The sequence below is a fragment of the Ammodytes marinus genome (genome assembly GCF_949987685.1).
Source record: "Ammodytes marinus genome assembly, chromosome: 13".
In the NCBI taxonomy this organism is placed as follows: Eukaryota; Metazoa; Chordata; class Actinopteri; order Uranoscopiformes; family Ammodytidae; genus Ammodytes; species Ammodytes marinus.
This window is the reverse complement of record NC_137217.1, coordinates 6328245-6342655: the sequence shown is the minus strand read 5'-3', so window position 1 is coordinate 6342655 and position 14411 is coordinate 6328245. Positions and strand designations below refer to the sequence as shown.

The following is a 14411-nucleotide window of genomic DNA, read 5'->3' as shown; positions in this document are numbered from 1 at the left end:
CCGGATCAGAGATATCCCCTTCTTTGGACTTGATGGTTTACCTAGACAATATACGGGTGACAAAAAGAGCTCCCACACATACACAGAGCCTTTTACGCTCTGCTCAAGTAAAGAGACAACTTCCCTTCTGCACAAGTATGTGACTCAAACTCCTGAACCTAGATGCAGCTGTTGCTCGCTGCACACCCCCCCTCTGGAAGTAAACCACTGGTGGCTATAGCACACAATACACACACACACAAAGAGAAAACACACAGGAAGCTTACCTCACTTTATGTAGCAATGTTACAAGCTGGTCAACAGTCCATCACCCAGCACTCTCTCTCCGGACTAAGTTTGTGGAAGCAACAGGCAAGAATGAAGAAGAGCGCCAGAAAGAAACGATAGAGAGAGACAGAGAGACACAGAGAGAGAGAGAGATAGGAGAAGAGAGCAGCGTACAGGGAGGGAGGGGGGGTGTAGAAAAGACGGACCGAGCGACTGAGACAGAGCTAACAGTGACTGACACACTCCCGGAGACTCCCACTCTGAGCGGGAGGTTTTGTTAAAAAGCCCACAAACTAATTCGTCCCTCTGGCCTGCCTCCTCTCCAGCCTTTGACGTCAGAGCGGGTCACATGACCTAGCTATGGCGTGGAGGGGAAGTGAAGAGGGGAGGGGAGAGAGAGAGAGACAGAGAGAGAGAGAGGGAGAGAGAGAGAGACGGTGAAGACTGCATTGCCATGGTAACAAGGCACACTGCACCACTATGATTTCAATAGGTCATCTGACACACACACGCACACAGATTCTTACATACCGAGGAGATGGTTAAAAGACAAACCTAGTGTTGCACAGTAAAATGTGAACAGAGAGTGGGGGGATGAAGTGAGAAAAGGACAAGTAGAATCCAACTCAAAGCGGCTCAGGATTCTTTCTCAGAAACAGATGAAAGCTAGAAGATGAATGTGCACGAGACACACTGCACTTTTCAACTTGTTGCTTCGATTCCTCGACCAAAATAAGCAGCACATTCTGCTATATACCACACCACGGTTCTTTTTAAACGATTCATGATATTTTGAAAAATTAATGTGGTCAAATCACTTTTTGTCAAAATGAGTGACTATCTACTCACGATCCGTTACCTGTTGTACTGTGTGTGTCACGATGAAAAAAATTCTGGTCTTAAATGATACACAGCCTAGGCTTTGTAAACTGGTATGTAAAGAAAGGGGGCTCACCATGAATGCCCGTTTAAAGAGTCTAGGGTATTAACTGGATTTTGACAAGATTTGGAGGAAGGTGCAACACTTCACATCACCCTAAACAATCCTTGTATGTTCGTTCAATCCATGTTCATTCTGAAATCAAAGTACGAAAAAGATGTGCAATGTGCAGAGCTGGTAGAGACACACCCCAATAGACTTGCAGCGATAGGTGGTTCTACAACGTATTGACTCAGGGCGGGCTGAATACTTTTGCACACCACACTTTTAATTTTTTTTTCATAAAACAAATTGAAAACCATGTATCATTTTCATTCCATTTCACAATTATGTGCCACTTTGTGTTGGTCCATCACATCCCAATAAAATACATGTACGTGTGTGGCTGTAACAAAATGACAAAATGTAGAAATAGAATAGGTTCAGGGGGTGTGAATTATTTTGCAAGCCACTGTAGGAGCAACCTCAGGGCAACCTCACAGTGACAACAACACTATAGGCTGGTCCAAGTAAAACCACAACCTGTTGTTTTCACGGCCCGGTTTTAGAGCAAAAAAACTAAACAAAAAAAAAACATTCACATTAGTGAGTCTAACTACTTTGCCAGTTACTGCTCATAAAACAAAACGTAATCCATTATAAAAACAGAGCTAACGTATATCGGAAAACATTTTCATTAATTGCTCTTTCCTCTTAGACATGTGGACAAAGGGAATCCTACAGTATGTTCATATATGAGGATTTGCTACATCAGATTAAATGAAGAGCAGTCTGAAGTGTTTTTCTTACAGCACTAGAGAACTATGTATGTCCAGCTGACTGTAACATTCAACATTGTGGTTATGCTAGTGTTCTGATTAGTATTATCTGTATTACTGGATTGTGTCCCTAAAAGCGATATGTTTTTTTTGCGGTTTTAATTGATTGAATTACAAAAAATGCATTAAAATGGAGCAGGTGACTGTCTTTGGTGTATGCGTGTATACATTTGCATAAATCTCAAATTTTTTTACACACTCTTTTGAAGCGTAACAAGTCCTCTTTTCGTAGAATTTTTGGTTGTGCATTGTTGTCAGGTTGATGTGGGGCAGGGCTTTGAATAGCAGACAAAGACTGAGGGTGCAGGGTGGGAAGAGAAAGAGGAAGAAAATGTTAGGGCCAAGCAAACTCCTTATCCCCATCCTCCACTCACCCAAGCTGTGAGCGCCAACAGCTCTGTGCGCCCATTACATTCATGTGAATAGCGTCTGCTGCTGCTAGCCTTGTTGAATGGAGCACAGTGGGGCCCAGATGAAGGGTTTGGGGTAGTGTAGGAGGGGTGGGGGTGAGGTCAGCCAAGTGAAAAGCACCCCCCACTGGACTGGCTGAGTGAGTGAGGGTATGCGTGTGTCTGAGAGTGAGAGAGGCACATGTTCAGAGAGACACAAGATGGAACAGCACACACAAGGCATAGAGAATAGAGAGAGAAGGCAAACATGATTTAATAAAGCCTGCAGCTAGCATAAATATGACTGCAATGATTCTGCTGTGTGGAATGAAGAGTGGAAGCCATCAGGAGAGAGAGAGCAGAAAGCAAACAGTGAAATGAGAATCTGATGCTCAAGTGGCTAAATTGGTTTAGGGATAAATAAATTAGACTGAAGTCCAGGGATTTATGGGCTGCCTGGTGCTGCCTTTATCTGAATGCATGGTCTTTGAGAATAAGCATGGTTAAGCATTGTCTACCATGTTGAAAACGCCCAGGTATATACATATATACAGCTTTATATTGGCTGCCTTAGAAGATGTTTCAGTTTATTTGAATTGAAGGTGAAATGAAAGGCTGGTCATCATAATGACTGGTTTGGGGGATGAAAAAGAGAAAGTAAGTAGTGTTAGAACAGGAGATAGAAAAAGAAACGCAAAGAAATGATTGCATTTACAGATAGCCCATGGCCACACTGCATATGTAGCTAATCAACCACACATTTTCACTATGGAAGGTAAGCATGGTTGTCCATTTTCAATTTAAAGAAAAATTTGGAACTGCAGAACACCTTATCTGACTGTATAAAAGTGCCTTTCCATTACTTTTAGACTCTTTGAACGGCACTGCTGTAGGAGCATGTAACCAGCCCCTTTGTGTGTGTGTGTTGTGTGTGTGTGTGTGTGTGAGTGAGTGTGAGTGAGTGTGAGTGTGAGTGTGTGTGGGTGTGTGAGTGTGAGTGTGTGTGGGTGTGTGTGGGTGTGTGTGTGTGTGTGTGTGTTGTGTGTGTGTGTGTGTGTGAGTGAGTGTGAGTGAGTGTGAGTGTGAGTGTGTGTGGGTGTGTGAGTGTGAGTGTGTGTGGGTGTGTGTGGGTGTGTGTGTGTGTGTGTGTGTGTGTGTGTGTGTGTGTGTGCGTGTAGGTGTGTGTGTGTGTGTTAGGATGTAGGCTGGATAACCGGCACTAGAGGGAATTCCTTCCTCCTGGAGACTCAGGAAGCAACAGCATGGGCGGAAGAGAGAAAACAGCTTCTCTTTCCAAGGCAAACCCTTCACAAGTTGTTCCTGTGGAAGAGGAAACGCTCCCCACACTGTGAAAATCACTCCTAAATCACTCCACTATTGTCTGCAGCAAGTCTCTCAAATCAGCTGAGGGTAGAACTAGACCAAACGTCAAACAATGGACTTTCACATATTCCTGCAATGATACATTGACCCTGAACCAAGCAATGCTGAGAGAAAGCAAACGCATTATGGTTGTGTTGTGAGAGTTTGTGTAAGAGGGAAAGTTGTCATTGGGCATTGAGACCTAAAACACTGAAGGTTGGACCGGTTGCAGAGAGCGGCCATGTTAATCTCAGCAGCTGGGTATTAGATAACAACAGATTATGTATTGGATAATCTGCACAAATCATATCAGTCTGGCAGGCAGGGCTCCGGGAATATCATTGTACTGTTATATACAGTCTGTGGTTGGGCCAGCTCACACTCCTTCCTGGAAATGCCCGCGCCTCCTCCATCAATCACGGATTTTTCCAATTTCTTTTTCGAGGTGTCGGCTATGTTTCATTATTCATCTCAATGATTTGAAGCGATATTTGTAGGACACCGCTCCTGCGTGGAGTGATAAAAGGCTAAGCTTGATTACAAAAAGTACATCTTGTGACCCAAATAACTGAATTAGAACAATTACATAAAGTTTCAAAGAGCTTTTTACGAACATCCATCATGGGGCTGTCGTCATATCAGCATTAACAGTGCATTAACCTCAATGTGAAAGCTGCTGGTCTATGCGTACACTTTGCCTCACTGTGTGTAATGGATATGACAGGACGCAACTAACCCCCCCCCCCCTCCCCTCCTCCCTCCAACTGCGTGATGTGATAATAGTTATTCCAACATGAGCAGAGATATTGTGAGTATCACACAGCACTATGAAGCTGCTTCATTCACATACAGGGGCGAGAGGAAACAGAAGAGATACTGAAGGGATATAGCAGGCAGAACAGAACAAATAAGATTTAGGTCGGCATAACATAACTTAACATATGCTATATATATTTCAACAGGGTATGTGGTCCAAACTGTCAAGTTACTTGTTCAGTTCTACAGACTTCATCTGTAGAGAGCTGCTTTGTATTAGCTCTGAAAGCTGACATATTTAATATAACTTTTCTAATCCTCTCCCAAATGACTGGTGAGTCTCTGGTTTGAAGGCTTAACTAACAGTAGACTCAGGTGTCTAGTGCTCTATTGTTCAAACCGTTGTGACGCGTTTGGAACGTAGAGCCGCCATGTGTCCGTCAACACAGGACTGATACAGAATGTACGTAGTGTTGCACAATTAAAAGCAACGTCTCTCTGTGTCTCTCTGCCAATACCAACATGTACAGGACTCAGCAGGAACCTGGCTGGGAGACAGGCAAGTGAATTAATCTCCCACACACCATATGCTTAGGAATAGAACAATGCATACTGTCCTGAGAGAGAGAGAGAGAGGGAGAGAGAGAGAGAGAGAGAGAGAGAGAGAGAGAGAGAGAGAAAGAACATGCACAAGAAATGTAAAAGTGCAGCCATGCATAAAACTCCCAAATTGTAGGAGAGCATCCCTGCGTTCCAAATGGCATGCTCTTTCTTTTTATCTTTCTTCATACTACAGCTGATCATAAAAAGTATGTATACTTTGTATGCAGTAGGCACACAATTGGGATATACTTTTACTTATTTATTTCATCATAACATCAACTTCCCTCTTGCTATATCTATATGTAACTTCCGGTGTGCACACAGAATTGCAACAAAAAAAAGATGCTTATTTTCACACTAAAAATTATGTGTATGACATCCAACCAAGTATTTTTAAAACATGCTGCATCTGACCACATGTATTGGGACATCCTTTATCTTTTTTCTACCATTCTAAATAGCTGGGCAGTATGATGATTGTATCGCAGCCCTCGACTAAAGAAGCACAGTCCACTAAGAGAGAGTACTTCTAACAACGCACACTCCTTCATTCTCAGTAGCTGTTCTCATGGCTGTACATCCACATCAATCAGTAGTACATTGGGTTTATTCACAATTCAGTGAAATGAGTAGATAAGACTGTTTCAAAGCAAATCTCCTCCCTGTGTTATGTAAGTGCAGTGCAGGAGGTGGGCGAGCAGGCTAATCCAATGTACCACAGCGCCTGCCAAAAGCAATGACGAAAGCAGCTAAAAGGTCTGTGTGGTTGTGTAATACAACAGGTGGCGATAATGTAACTGAAAACTGAAAATAAAAGATAAAGAAAAAATGTATTCAATTACATGGGCAGTCATTTATAATCAGAAGGCAAATCATGAAATGTTAATTTTTTCATGAGATCTAAACTGCTTATCTGAAACAGCTGCACATTTTAATGTGATACACTGACTTAATACTAGAGATGGTATTAAAATAATGACTGTATGCAATGGAGATTACACAACATCTTCATTTAAGCTGCTTCTGCATGTAGCAGTACTGTTTACTGTGTGTAAATGTATTGAATATCTTATTTGAGGATTATTTTTTGTTGATAAGGTGATGCAAAAACCAGGAATAGAATCTTTAGCACAATGAAAGAGGTCTGCCCTCAGAGAAGAAATTCATTTTTGCATAATCTTATTAGCAGATATTTATGAGAGAGAGAGAGAGAGAGAGAGAGATCAGTCATGTTTATAGGATCATAGCCACAGTACAGAGATAATGTGGTGGCCATCTGAATGAGTGGAAAGGCTGAAGAGAAGCACAGGACAAGAGAGGAGGGGAAATATAAAGCAATCCATTCATTTTGCACTTGCTTTTTTTCCTTTCCTGCCTACTCACTTTTGTTTTTCTTCATTCTGAAATGACACGCGTCACATTGCAACACCCTGGACAAATGTCTGTGTCAATACTGAAATGAATTATGGTGGGAGAAACCAAGATACAAAAATAAATTGAATTGAATTTTTAGAGGAACATATTATGCTGTAGACACTCTGTCCATTGTGTTCCTCCATCACGTCATACTCTGCCAAAGCCGGCAACTAAGCGGTCGCTTAGGGCCCACGACCGCCAGGGGGCCCCCCTCCAAAAATAAAAATAAAAAATAATGTTTTTTTTTTAGTTTGTGTGTTTGATATTAACATCATATTATGCAAATGTAAGTTATCATACAAAAAAAGGAATAAAATGTTTTGGTCTAGATAATTAATAGCCTAAAAATGTAATCAGTTCATCTGGGAGGTAATCCGAAAAGATCTGATCATGTCACGTTCACATCCATGCACAGTGTGTATTGAGTTTATTTAAAAACAATTGGAAATGTGGCTGCCCTCAGTTTCAGCCTCGTCTGTGGAAAAAAAGATACAGTAGTTGGACTACAGAGTTCTTCTGCTTCGTTCCTCTCACTGCATTTAAATGCATTCATTATATTACAGAGAAATATGTCCCGTAAAAGAAAAAGAGCTCCAAGCCCAACCCAGAGGACCCTCCATAATATTTTATTTGATATTAATGTTTTTATGGAAAATCCATGTGTCCTTCTTCAATAGCTTCTAATTCATCCGACCCAGTGTCTCCAAATTATTTGTTCACACAAAATTTCTCAGATTTAGCCTCTTAATTTTCCTCTCAAACTGCACCAGATTCATGCATTTCTCTTTAAAAAGGTTAAAAAAATCTCCCGGGGGGGCATACCCCCGGACACCCCTAGGAGGGTCGGAATCTCGGCTGTCTAATATTTTCGCACAGCTGCAAAGTGGAGGCACTAGCGGAAAACACTGGGTGCATGAATGATATGTAACAAAGATCTATAGTTTCAGCAGCGCTAACATTGGAGAGGGGCCCCCCTAATCATATTTCGCTTAGGGCCCCATGAAGGCTTGGGCCAGCTCTGTACTCTGCCACACATCTTTAACCTTGGTGCTGCATGTGTGTAGGTCCTGTTGTGCATGTTGTGTCTTTCGGGCCTGTGTAGAAAAATATATCACAACAGAGTGTACATTCTGAATTTCCCCGACCAGTTTCACCATTGTAGTTTAGCATGCTAGCTTATAACACGTTTACTCATTTAGGCAACCCCCATAGCTCAGCTGTTGAGATATTTCACTCAAAACCACCAAATGTCTGTATCATGTATCATGGACGCACTAGTGGAAAAGATATGGGAGGATCAAAGCCAGCAGGATCCTTGAACGTTCAAATGTTTGTGCCGGACTAACCAGCCGATAGACTAACAGGATGACATCACTGCCAGGAAAAATAGTCAAACTGGAGCTGAGTGAACCTCATCTCATCTCTCTTGGTAGTCCTAATAAGTATATTACTGTGCATGACTCAACCTCTGATTTGTCCTATATTGCCTAAATGAGAAGAACATCATTTATTACTTGAACCCATTTATAGCTGGTGAGGTGGGCTGGGAAGAAAAGGGACAATTTGGCAGTGAAAAGGTTTTGTTATACAATCCGCAAAGTGTCTTTAAGAGTTACCCAACAACACACACACAGCATCGCAACCCACTCCATCCCCGGTGAATCAGGAGTTATAAACAGAAGCCAAAAAACAAAAAAGATGCATGGCCAGCTCAGTGGCAGCCATTGTTCTTAATGGCAGACAGCGGGGCTCATTGGATACAGAGAGAGGATTAACTGGAGAGCCCACTGTCTCTTATCAGAAAGCACCAGGAGTCAGGAGCAAGGCAGAGAGACACGTCACCACCTCCCCCTATGAGTCATTCTGCTCACCATTACTCCACACACACACAATAAATACATTTCTACAGACACACGCACACACACACTCCCACATATGCCTCCATAACATTAGCGTGGATATAGAGCTGCATATAGTTGACAGTCTACTGGCATATAGGGGACCGACAGAAACAGCTAGCCTATCACATGTCACACACAACCAGTCATGCAGTGAGTTCACAGCACAAGTCATGACACATGCACTTCCGGTGAATCACACGGTTTTTCCAACTTTGGACAACTCCTATCACTTTTCGCCTTGTTTGAATTTTAAAGCTGCAACTGGACAATTGTGCTAATTATCTCATGATTGGTTATGGAGAGAAAGCAATTAATCGATTAGTTGAAAAAAGAACCAAAAGGTTGACCAAAAATTGTGAAAAAGTTTTTAAACATTTCGTTGCTTCCACACTCTCAAATGAATAGCTGTGCTTGAATATCTGACATTCATTGGGTTTTCAACTGAGACATTTTATAGCCTGGAACCGCCCGCCTACCTAATTCCGCTCCATTTCCCTTCAGTAGTCAGTCTGGGTCCGCGGTATATTCGCAGGTTCTCTCTGGTAGATTTCCACCGGTCCAATCAGCGTACAGAGGGAGTGGCTGAGAACAATGACGTTGAGGTTGTGCGCCAGTTTCAGTCGTAGTCAGAAGCCGGCGCATGACATGTACATCACGACAATCGTTATACGTTTGGTTGGCAGATCCAGAGTGGGACTGGGCAAATCCAATAGTTTTAAACTTCAACAGACACCTGCCTTCAAGTGAGTCTACGTTTGTCAATTGAGCGATTCCAGAACTTCTGTACAAATGAAATGAAGTACGAAGGTCTGGTAGGACCAGGCTTGACATTTTTGACCAGGTGAATACTTTTTACACAAGGACTGGGGTTTAATACTTTGACCTTCGCTGCATAGGCTGACATCACTGCGTGTTGCCCCCTCAGAACAATGGGAAATATGGATTTACCAAATGTCACACAGCAGCAGTCTAAAAAGGGCAGTGCATTAACAGAATACAATAGCTCTCTAACACCACCACCACAGCATCCCATTAAAAGACAAAATAACAGCAGGCGCTTGTACTGCTGTGAAGCCCTGTTAGGAGGATGTCAGAGAGGGTGAGGTAATCCAAACATGACCATGGCTAGGTCAGGTCATCAAGGGGAGAGGCTCGGCAAAGCCACACGGCAGCAGCACATGGCTCAGGCTTCATACACATCTTTTCAAATACAGAAATAAAATGAATCATAAAAGGATAAGTCATGTTCAAAGTCAAATCCTCTATGTGCCAGCCAGGTGCAGCATCTACTCCAACCACCACAGAATAACAAACCAAACCACTAGAGACTGAGGGAAAATGACAATCCAACATTTTGTTTTCAGTCTCAATCACACACACAAGCCTGACGTCTTACCCCCAATGAAGACAGTAACTTTCCCCTAGTGCGACAAACTGACCTCAGTACATAGTTTATGGTTTCTTAATGTGGTCGGTACGGATGTGGAAAACATTTCCAATGCGCACACGCACACACACACACACACAAACACACACACACACACACACACACACACACACACACACACACACACACACACACACACACACACACACACACACACACACACACACACACACACACACACACACACACACACACACACACACACACACACACACACAGGTTTATGTTTGAGTGTACAGCGATTGGTTCAGTTAGTGTGTGAATACCATTTATACCATTTCTTCAAAGTATAGTTTATCCGTTTCCTCTTAGTTTTCCAGGGTTGAACTAGAATATATATATTATTCTACCATGCTCATGTCTGTGCACTAAATACAAAGCTTAGCATAAAAACTGGAAGTAGAAAACCACTTGCTGAACAGTACAGACACCAAAACATAAAATCGAGGTTTTAGTATAACTCACTTCAATTATAAAACTAACTGTAAAAACCACAACTTGCAATTTATATGTATAACAAATTGTATATTTAGTCTTTAATATGCATGTCACATATTCGAGGTATAACATGTTAGTTAGAGAGCTTTCTTTATTCAACCCTTGGACAGAACAAAGACTCTTCCCTGCTTTATATTTAGCACTAAAGTGGTAGTGATCTCTTGCTCTAACTCCGAGCAACAAACAGAATAAGCTTTTCACAGAGGGTCAGTATCTTCATGATACTTTATCACCACTGACACCTCAAAGTTCACTGAACCTCCATGAATGATAAGTGAATGTCATCTAAAGGAAATGCAGAGTACAGAGGTTCAGCTGACAGCAAGTGCCCTGAAGTGTGTGTGTCCATCCGCCCCTTGTTTTATGCAACTGGACAAGCTTCAGCTGTCCCTTTGTCTGAGAGCCCTGCAGGCCTGTGTGTGTGTGTGTGTGTGTGTGTGTGTGTGTTCAACTTAAGAGGGAGCATGTGTGTATGGAAAAGCAAGGGATGTTCAGGCTATTTATCTCTTTTAATGTTAGCAGCACACACATACCCACATACCCACACACACACACACACACACACACACACACACACACACACACACACACACACACACACACACACACACACACACACACACACACACACACACACACACACACACACACACACACACACACACACACACACACACACACACACACACACACACACACACGCACACACTTGTCCCCTGATTTATGAGCGAGTGTGTATGTGTGACTGTGTTTTTGGAGGGATCCTGGGGGCCTGGGAACAGTGTGGAAATCATATTGGGTTTTCCTCTGGCTCATCTCAGAGTCATGGGAAACAACACTGACCAAAAACAACAGAGATTGTGCACGCTGCAGCCCGGCCACCCAACATTCTACTGTTTGGACAGGACATCATACACCAATGTCTGCCATAGATAAAAAAAAAAAGCATGTCAAGAGCAAGAGTATGGCATTGACACAAAGCGGTCTCTCAATTATGCTCTGCAGCTTACCTTCTGGTTTGAAATACAAACAAAATCAGACTCAATAATTATGATAGCTTCACTGCAACATTAGCATGTTACCATATCACATAAGATAATGAACTCACATGATAATGAACATGTTTAGTGCTTTACAAGAACTACATAGAAGACAACAGGTAAAAAAAAAAAAAAAAAGAAGTTTAACCCCAATAGCCCCAAGCTTTTTCTGTCCACAGCACGATAAGCTTATGAGAAATACACGGTCGCCCATAAAAGTTTGGAATACAATATTTTTGACCTCTTCTCATGAAATGATTGTGACAATGTGAATTATTCTTGATCAATCGCATCCAAACATATCACAGTGAAAATTAAACCATTAACCTTTGCTACCTTTGTATTCAGGCTTAGACAAATGTCACTGACTCACTAATATTGAGTATGGCCTCCCTGACAGGCATTACAGCTTGGGCAAAGGTGACATGTTGTCTTTATGGATGAGAGCCGCTATACCCTTGACCATAAAGATGGAAGACAAAGGGTGCGTTGATTAAGTGGTAAGAACCAAGCCACTCAAGCAGGTGGCCTCTCAGTGATGGATGGGCTGGTATTCATTATGGAGGAAAACACCATTGGTGGTGCTGGATGGAAACGTCAACTCCGTCCTGTAGAGGAGAACTATTGCCTCCCACAAGCAAGAAGGGACTGGGAACAACTTCAGGCTGCAAGACCACAACCAGAGACCCCATAGGGCAGCTGCAGTGAGATCATTCCTTGATGCAGAAGGGGTGTAGCAGATGCCATGGCTTGTTTGCCCCAATTTTGTTTAAACCTGAATACATTGCAAAGGTTCATTGTGGTTTAATTTTCAATGTGAAATGTTTGGATGAGATTGATCAATACCGTTTTGAGAAGATATACACTTACTTTATCAAGAATAAATCACATAATCACAATCATTTCATGAGAAGAGCCTCAGGTCAAAATATTTCATTCCAACTTTATGGGCGACGGTGTAGTATATTCTGAATGACATTCTGATGACTACATGATATGTATTGCATTCTTGTTGGTGCAAACCCTTATCATCTTAAACATATTGGTGCCTTATCATACTCATAATGCCAATAATGATAACATGATGCTGTTTGACAGGCATTAGTTCTCTCGCCAACTAATCCCCTCTGCACTCTTCACTGAGAAGTAGCCTGAGTGAGCAGGAGTTACATGGTATTCCTGGTACCCTGCACGGCCCTTGAGTCCTTTTATATTTAGGTCAGTGTAGGAGAGAGAGCTTGAAAAATCCCAGCGCTGAAATCTCAGTTTTGGGCCAAAACAAACGCCTCCGACAAACAGTAAGCACAGGCCAGCTGACTGCCACGTGCATTCTGAAAACATTCCAGTGCTATTTGGTTATATAGCTAAATAGAGCAGAAGCCTTAGTGGATCAAGCATGTGAGCTAATACATGCATGATAACAATTTAACACAACTCAATGACTATGCAGAAATCAAATATTAACAAACAGACTTGTGTTTATCCAGCCAGGAGACATATGATAATACCAGATGTTTTATGAACTATGAAGACAAACAAGGCTATTGATTGGCTAATACATGACATTGACGTAATATGAGCAGTAAATGGAGGCTGACGCAGACAATCGTCAATGGTTGAGTTATTCAGTAATAGAACATTTCAGTTCATTACTGTGCTATTTACCGCAGAGGTGAGTCATTTCAGAATAATTAGCCTTCAGACCTTGGTATTTCTTTTAAAGACCAAGCCAAATGACCTGCTCTTTGCAAAGTACAAAAGTATTTCTCTCAGCTAAGACAATTAAGAGCCAGACAACACCATTGAAGCTTCCTGCTGTTTCCCGGGAGATGGGGAAGGTATGACAGAAGCTAGAAGTTCAGTGTGCTGAGGAACAAAACAGCTCCTGCAGGTTCCTGTCCTCACACTCCCCCCCGACCTCTCTTAAATAACACAGCTCTCCTGACACCACTCGGCAAACCAAAAACTTCTAAATACAACATCTTTCTTGCTTATACTCGGGAAGGAAGGGATGTTGCAAGACATGCAGACAAGAAGTTCATTCTCTCTCTCTCTCTCTCTCTCTCTCATATGCCAGCTGTTTGTGTTCCATCAGTAACATGTAACAATGGATCCACAATATTGAGTTGTTGTTGCAGAATATAACCTCAATAAATGATTCCAGTGTTGGCCAGATGTGATCAAATCAAAATACTAATACATACTGTAGTTTCAATTGTTGGAGCATTTCTTTTCTGTTTAAGGCAAGCTATATTTTTATAGTAGACATTGTGTTACCTTAGGCTATCTACAACCGTTTCGATTTCAAATAAATTTGAAAAGTAGTAACTTGCCTTGCATTCATTAGGTTCGATATACTGGTAATAACTGCTTTTCATTGTTAATATGGACTGTGAAATGCAAAATAATATTGTTATAAATATGAGATAAATGTTTTTATATTAATCAAGTTTAATATTGAAATTCAGTAATGAATGAATTTTTTAAATGTTTGACAGCCCTAATGATTATACGTTATATCCCTGAATTTTTCCCAGGTGTCACAAGCAGATGAAGGTTTCACTTCCTGTGAAATATCTCACCATCTATAAGGATCTTGGGACAAAATTGTGTACCGACATTCATGGTTCCTAGAAAAAACATCCTAACACAACCACGGCTGGCTTAAAGGTGCAGTGTGTAATATGACATCATCAAGAAAGTTCTACAAAGTTCTAGAATGCAACGCTCCCTGGGTAACCCCAACCCTTTCGAATAATAACAGAAGCTACAGTGGCCTTCAAGGACAAGAACAATTAAAAAATTTAAACAATGCACCTGATGACATTCCAACTATGACACTTTCAAGATGGCGGCACTAGGCCTTGGTCCAGAATATGCAGAAATATGGACATATATGAGACCCTTTCTAAGGGAAAAAATAATAATTAAAAACATTTTTTTCAGCTATTATGCACTGAATTAAATGTACTTA

General features: G+C 41.6%; 1 protein-coding gene across 2 annotated transcripts in view; it reads right to left on the bottom strand.

Annotated features, from left to right (window-relative positions):
* Nucleotides 1-14411, bottom strand: part of LOC307259189 (neurocalcin-delta A) — a 64809-nt gene that overhangs the window by 36526 nt on the left and 13872 nt on the right. The window contains exon 1 of one of the 2 annotated variants that reach the window (XM_080038945.1): nucleotides 267-496. The exons of the other annotated variant lie outside the window; for it this stretch is intronic. The gene's annotated coding sequence lies outside the window, so the exon portion shown is untranslated. Of the gene's footprint in view, nucleotides 1-266; nucleotides 497-14411 lie in introns of those variants that run through there. 2 annotated transcript variants of the gene reach the window in all.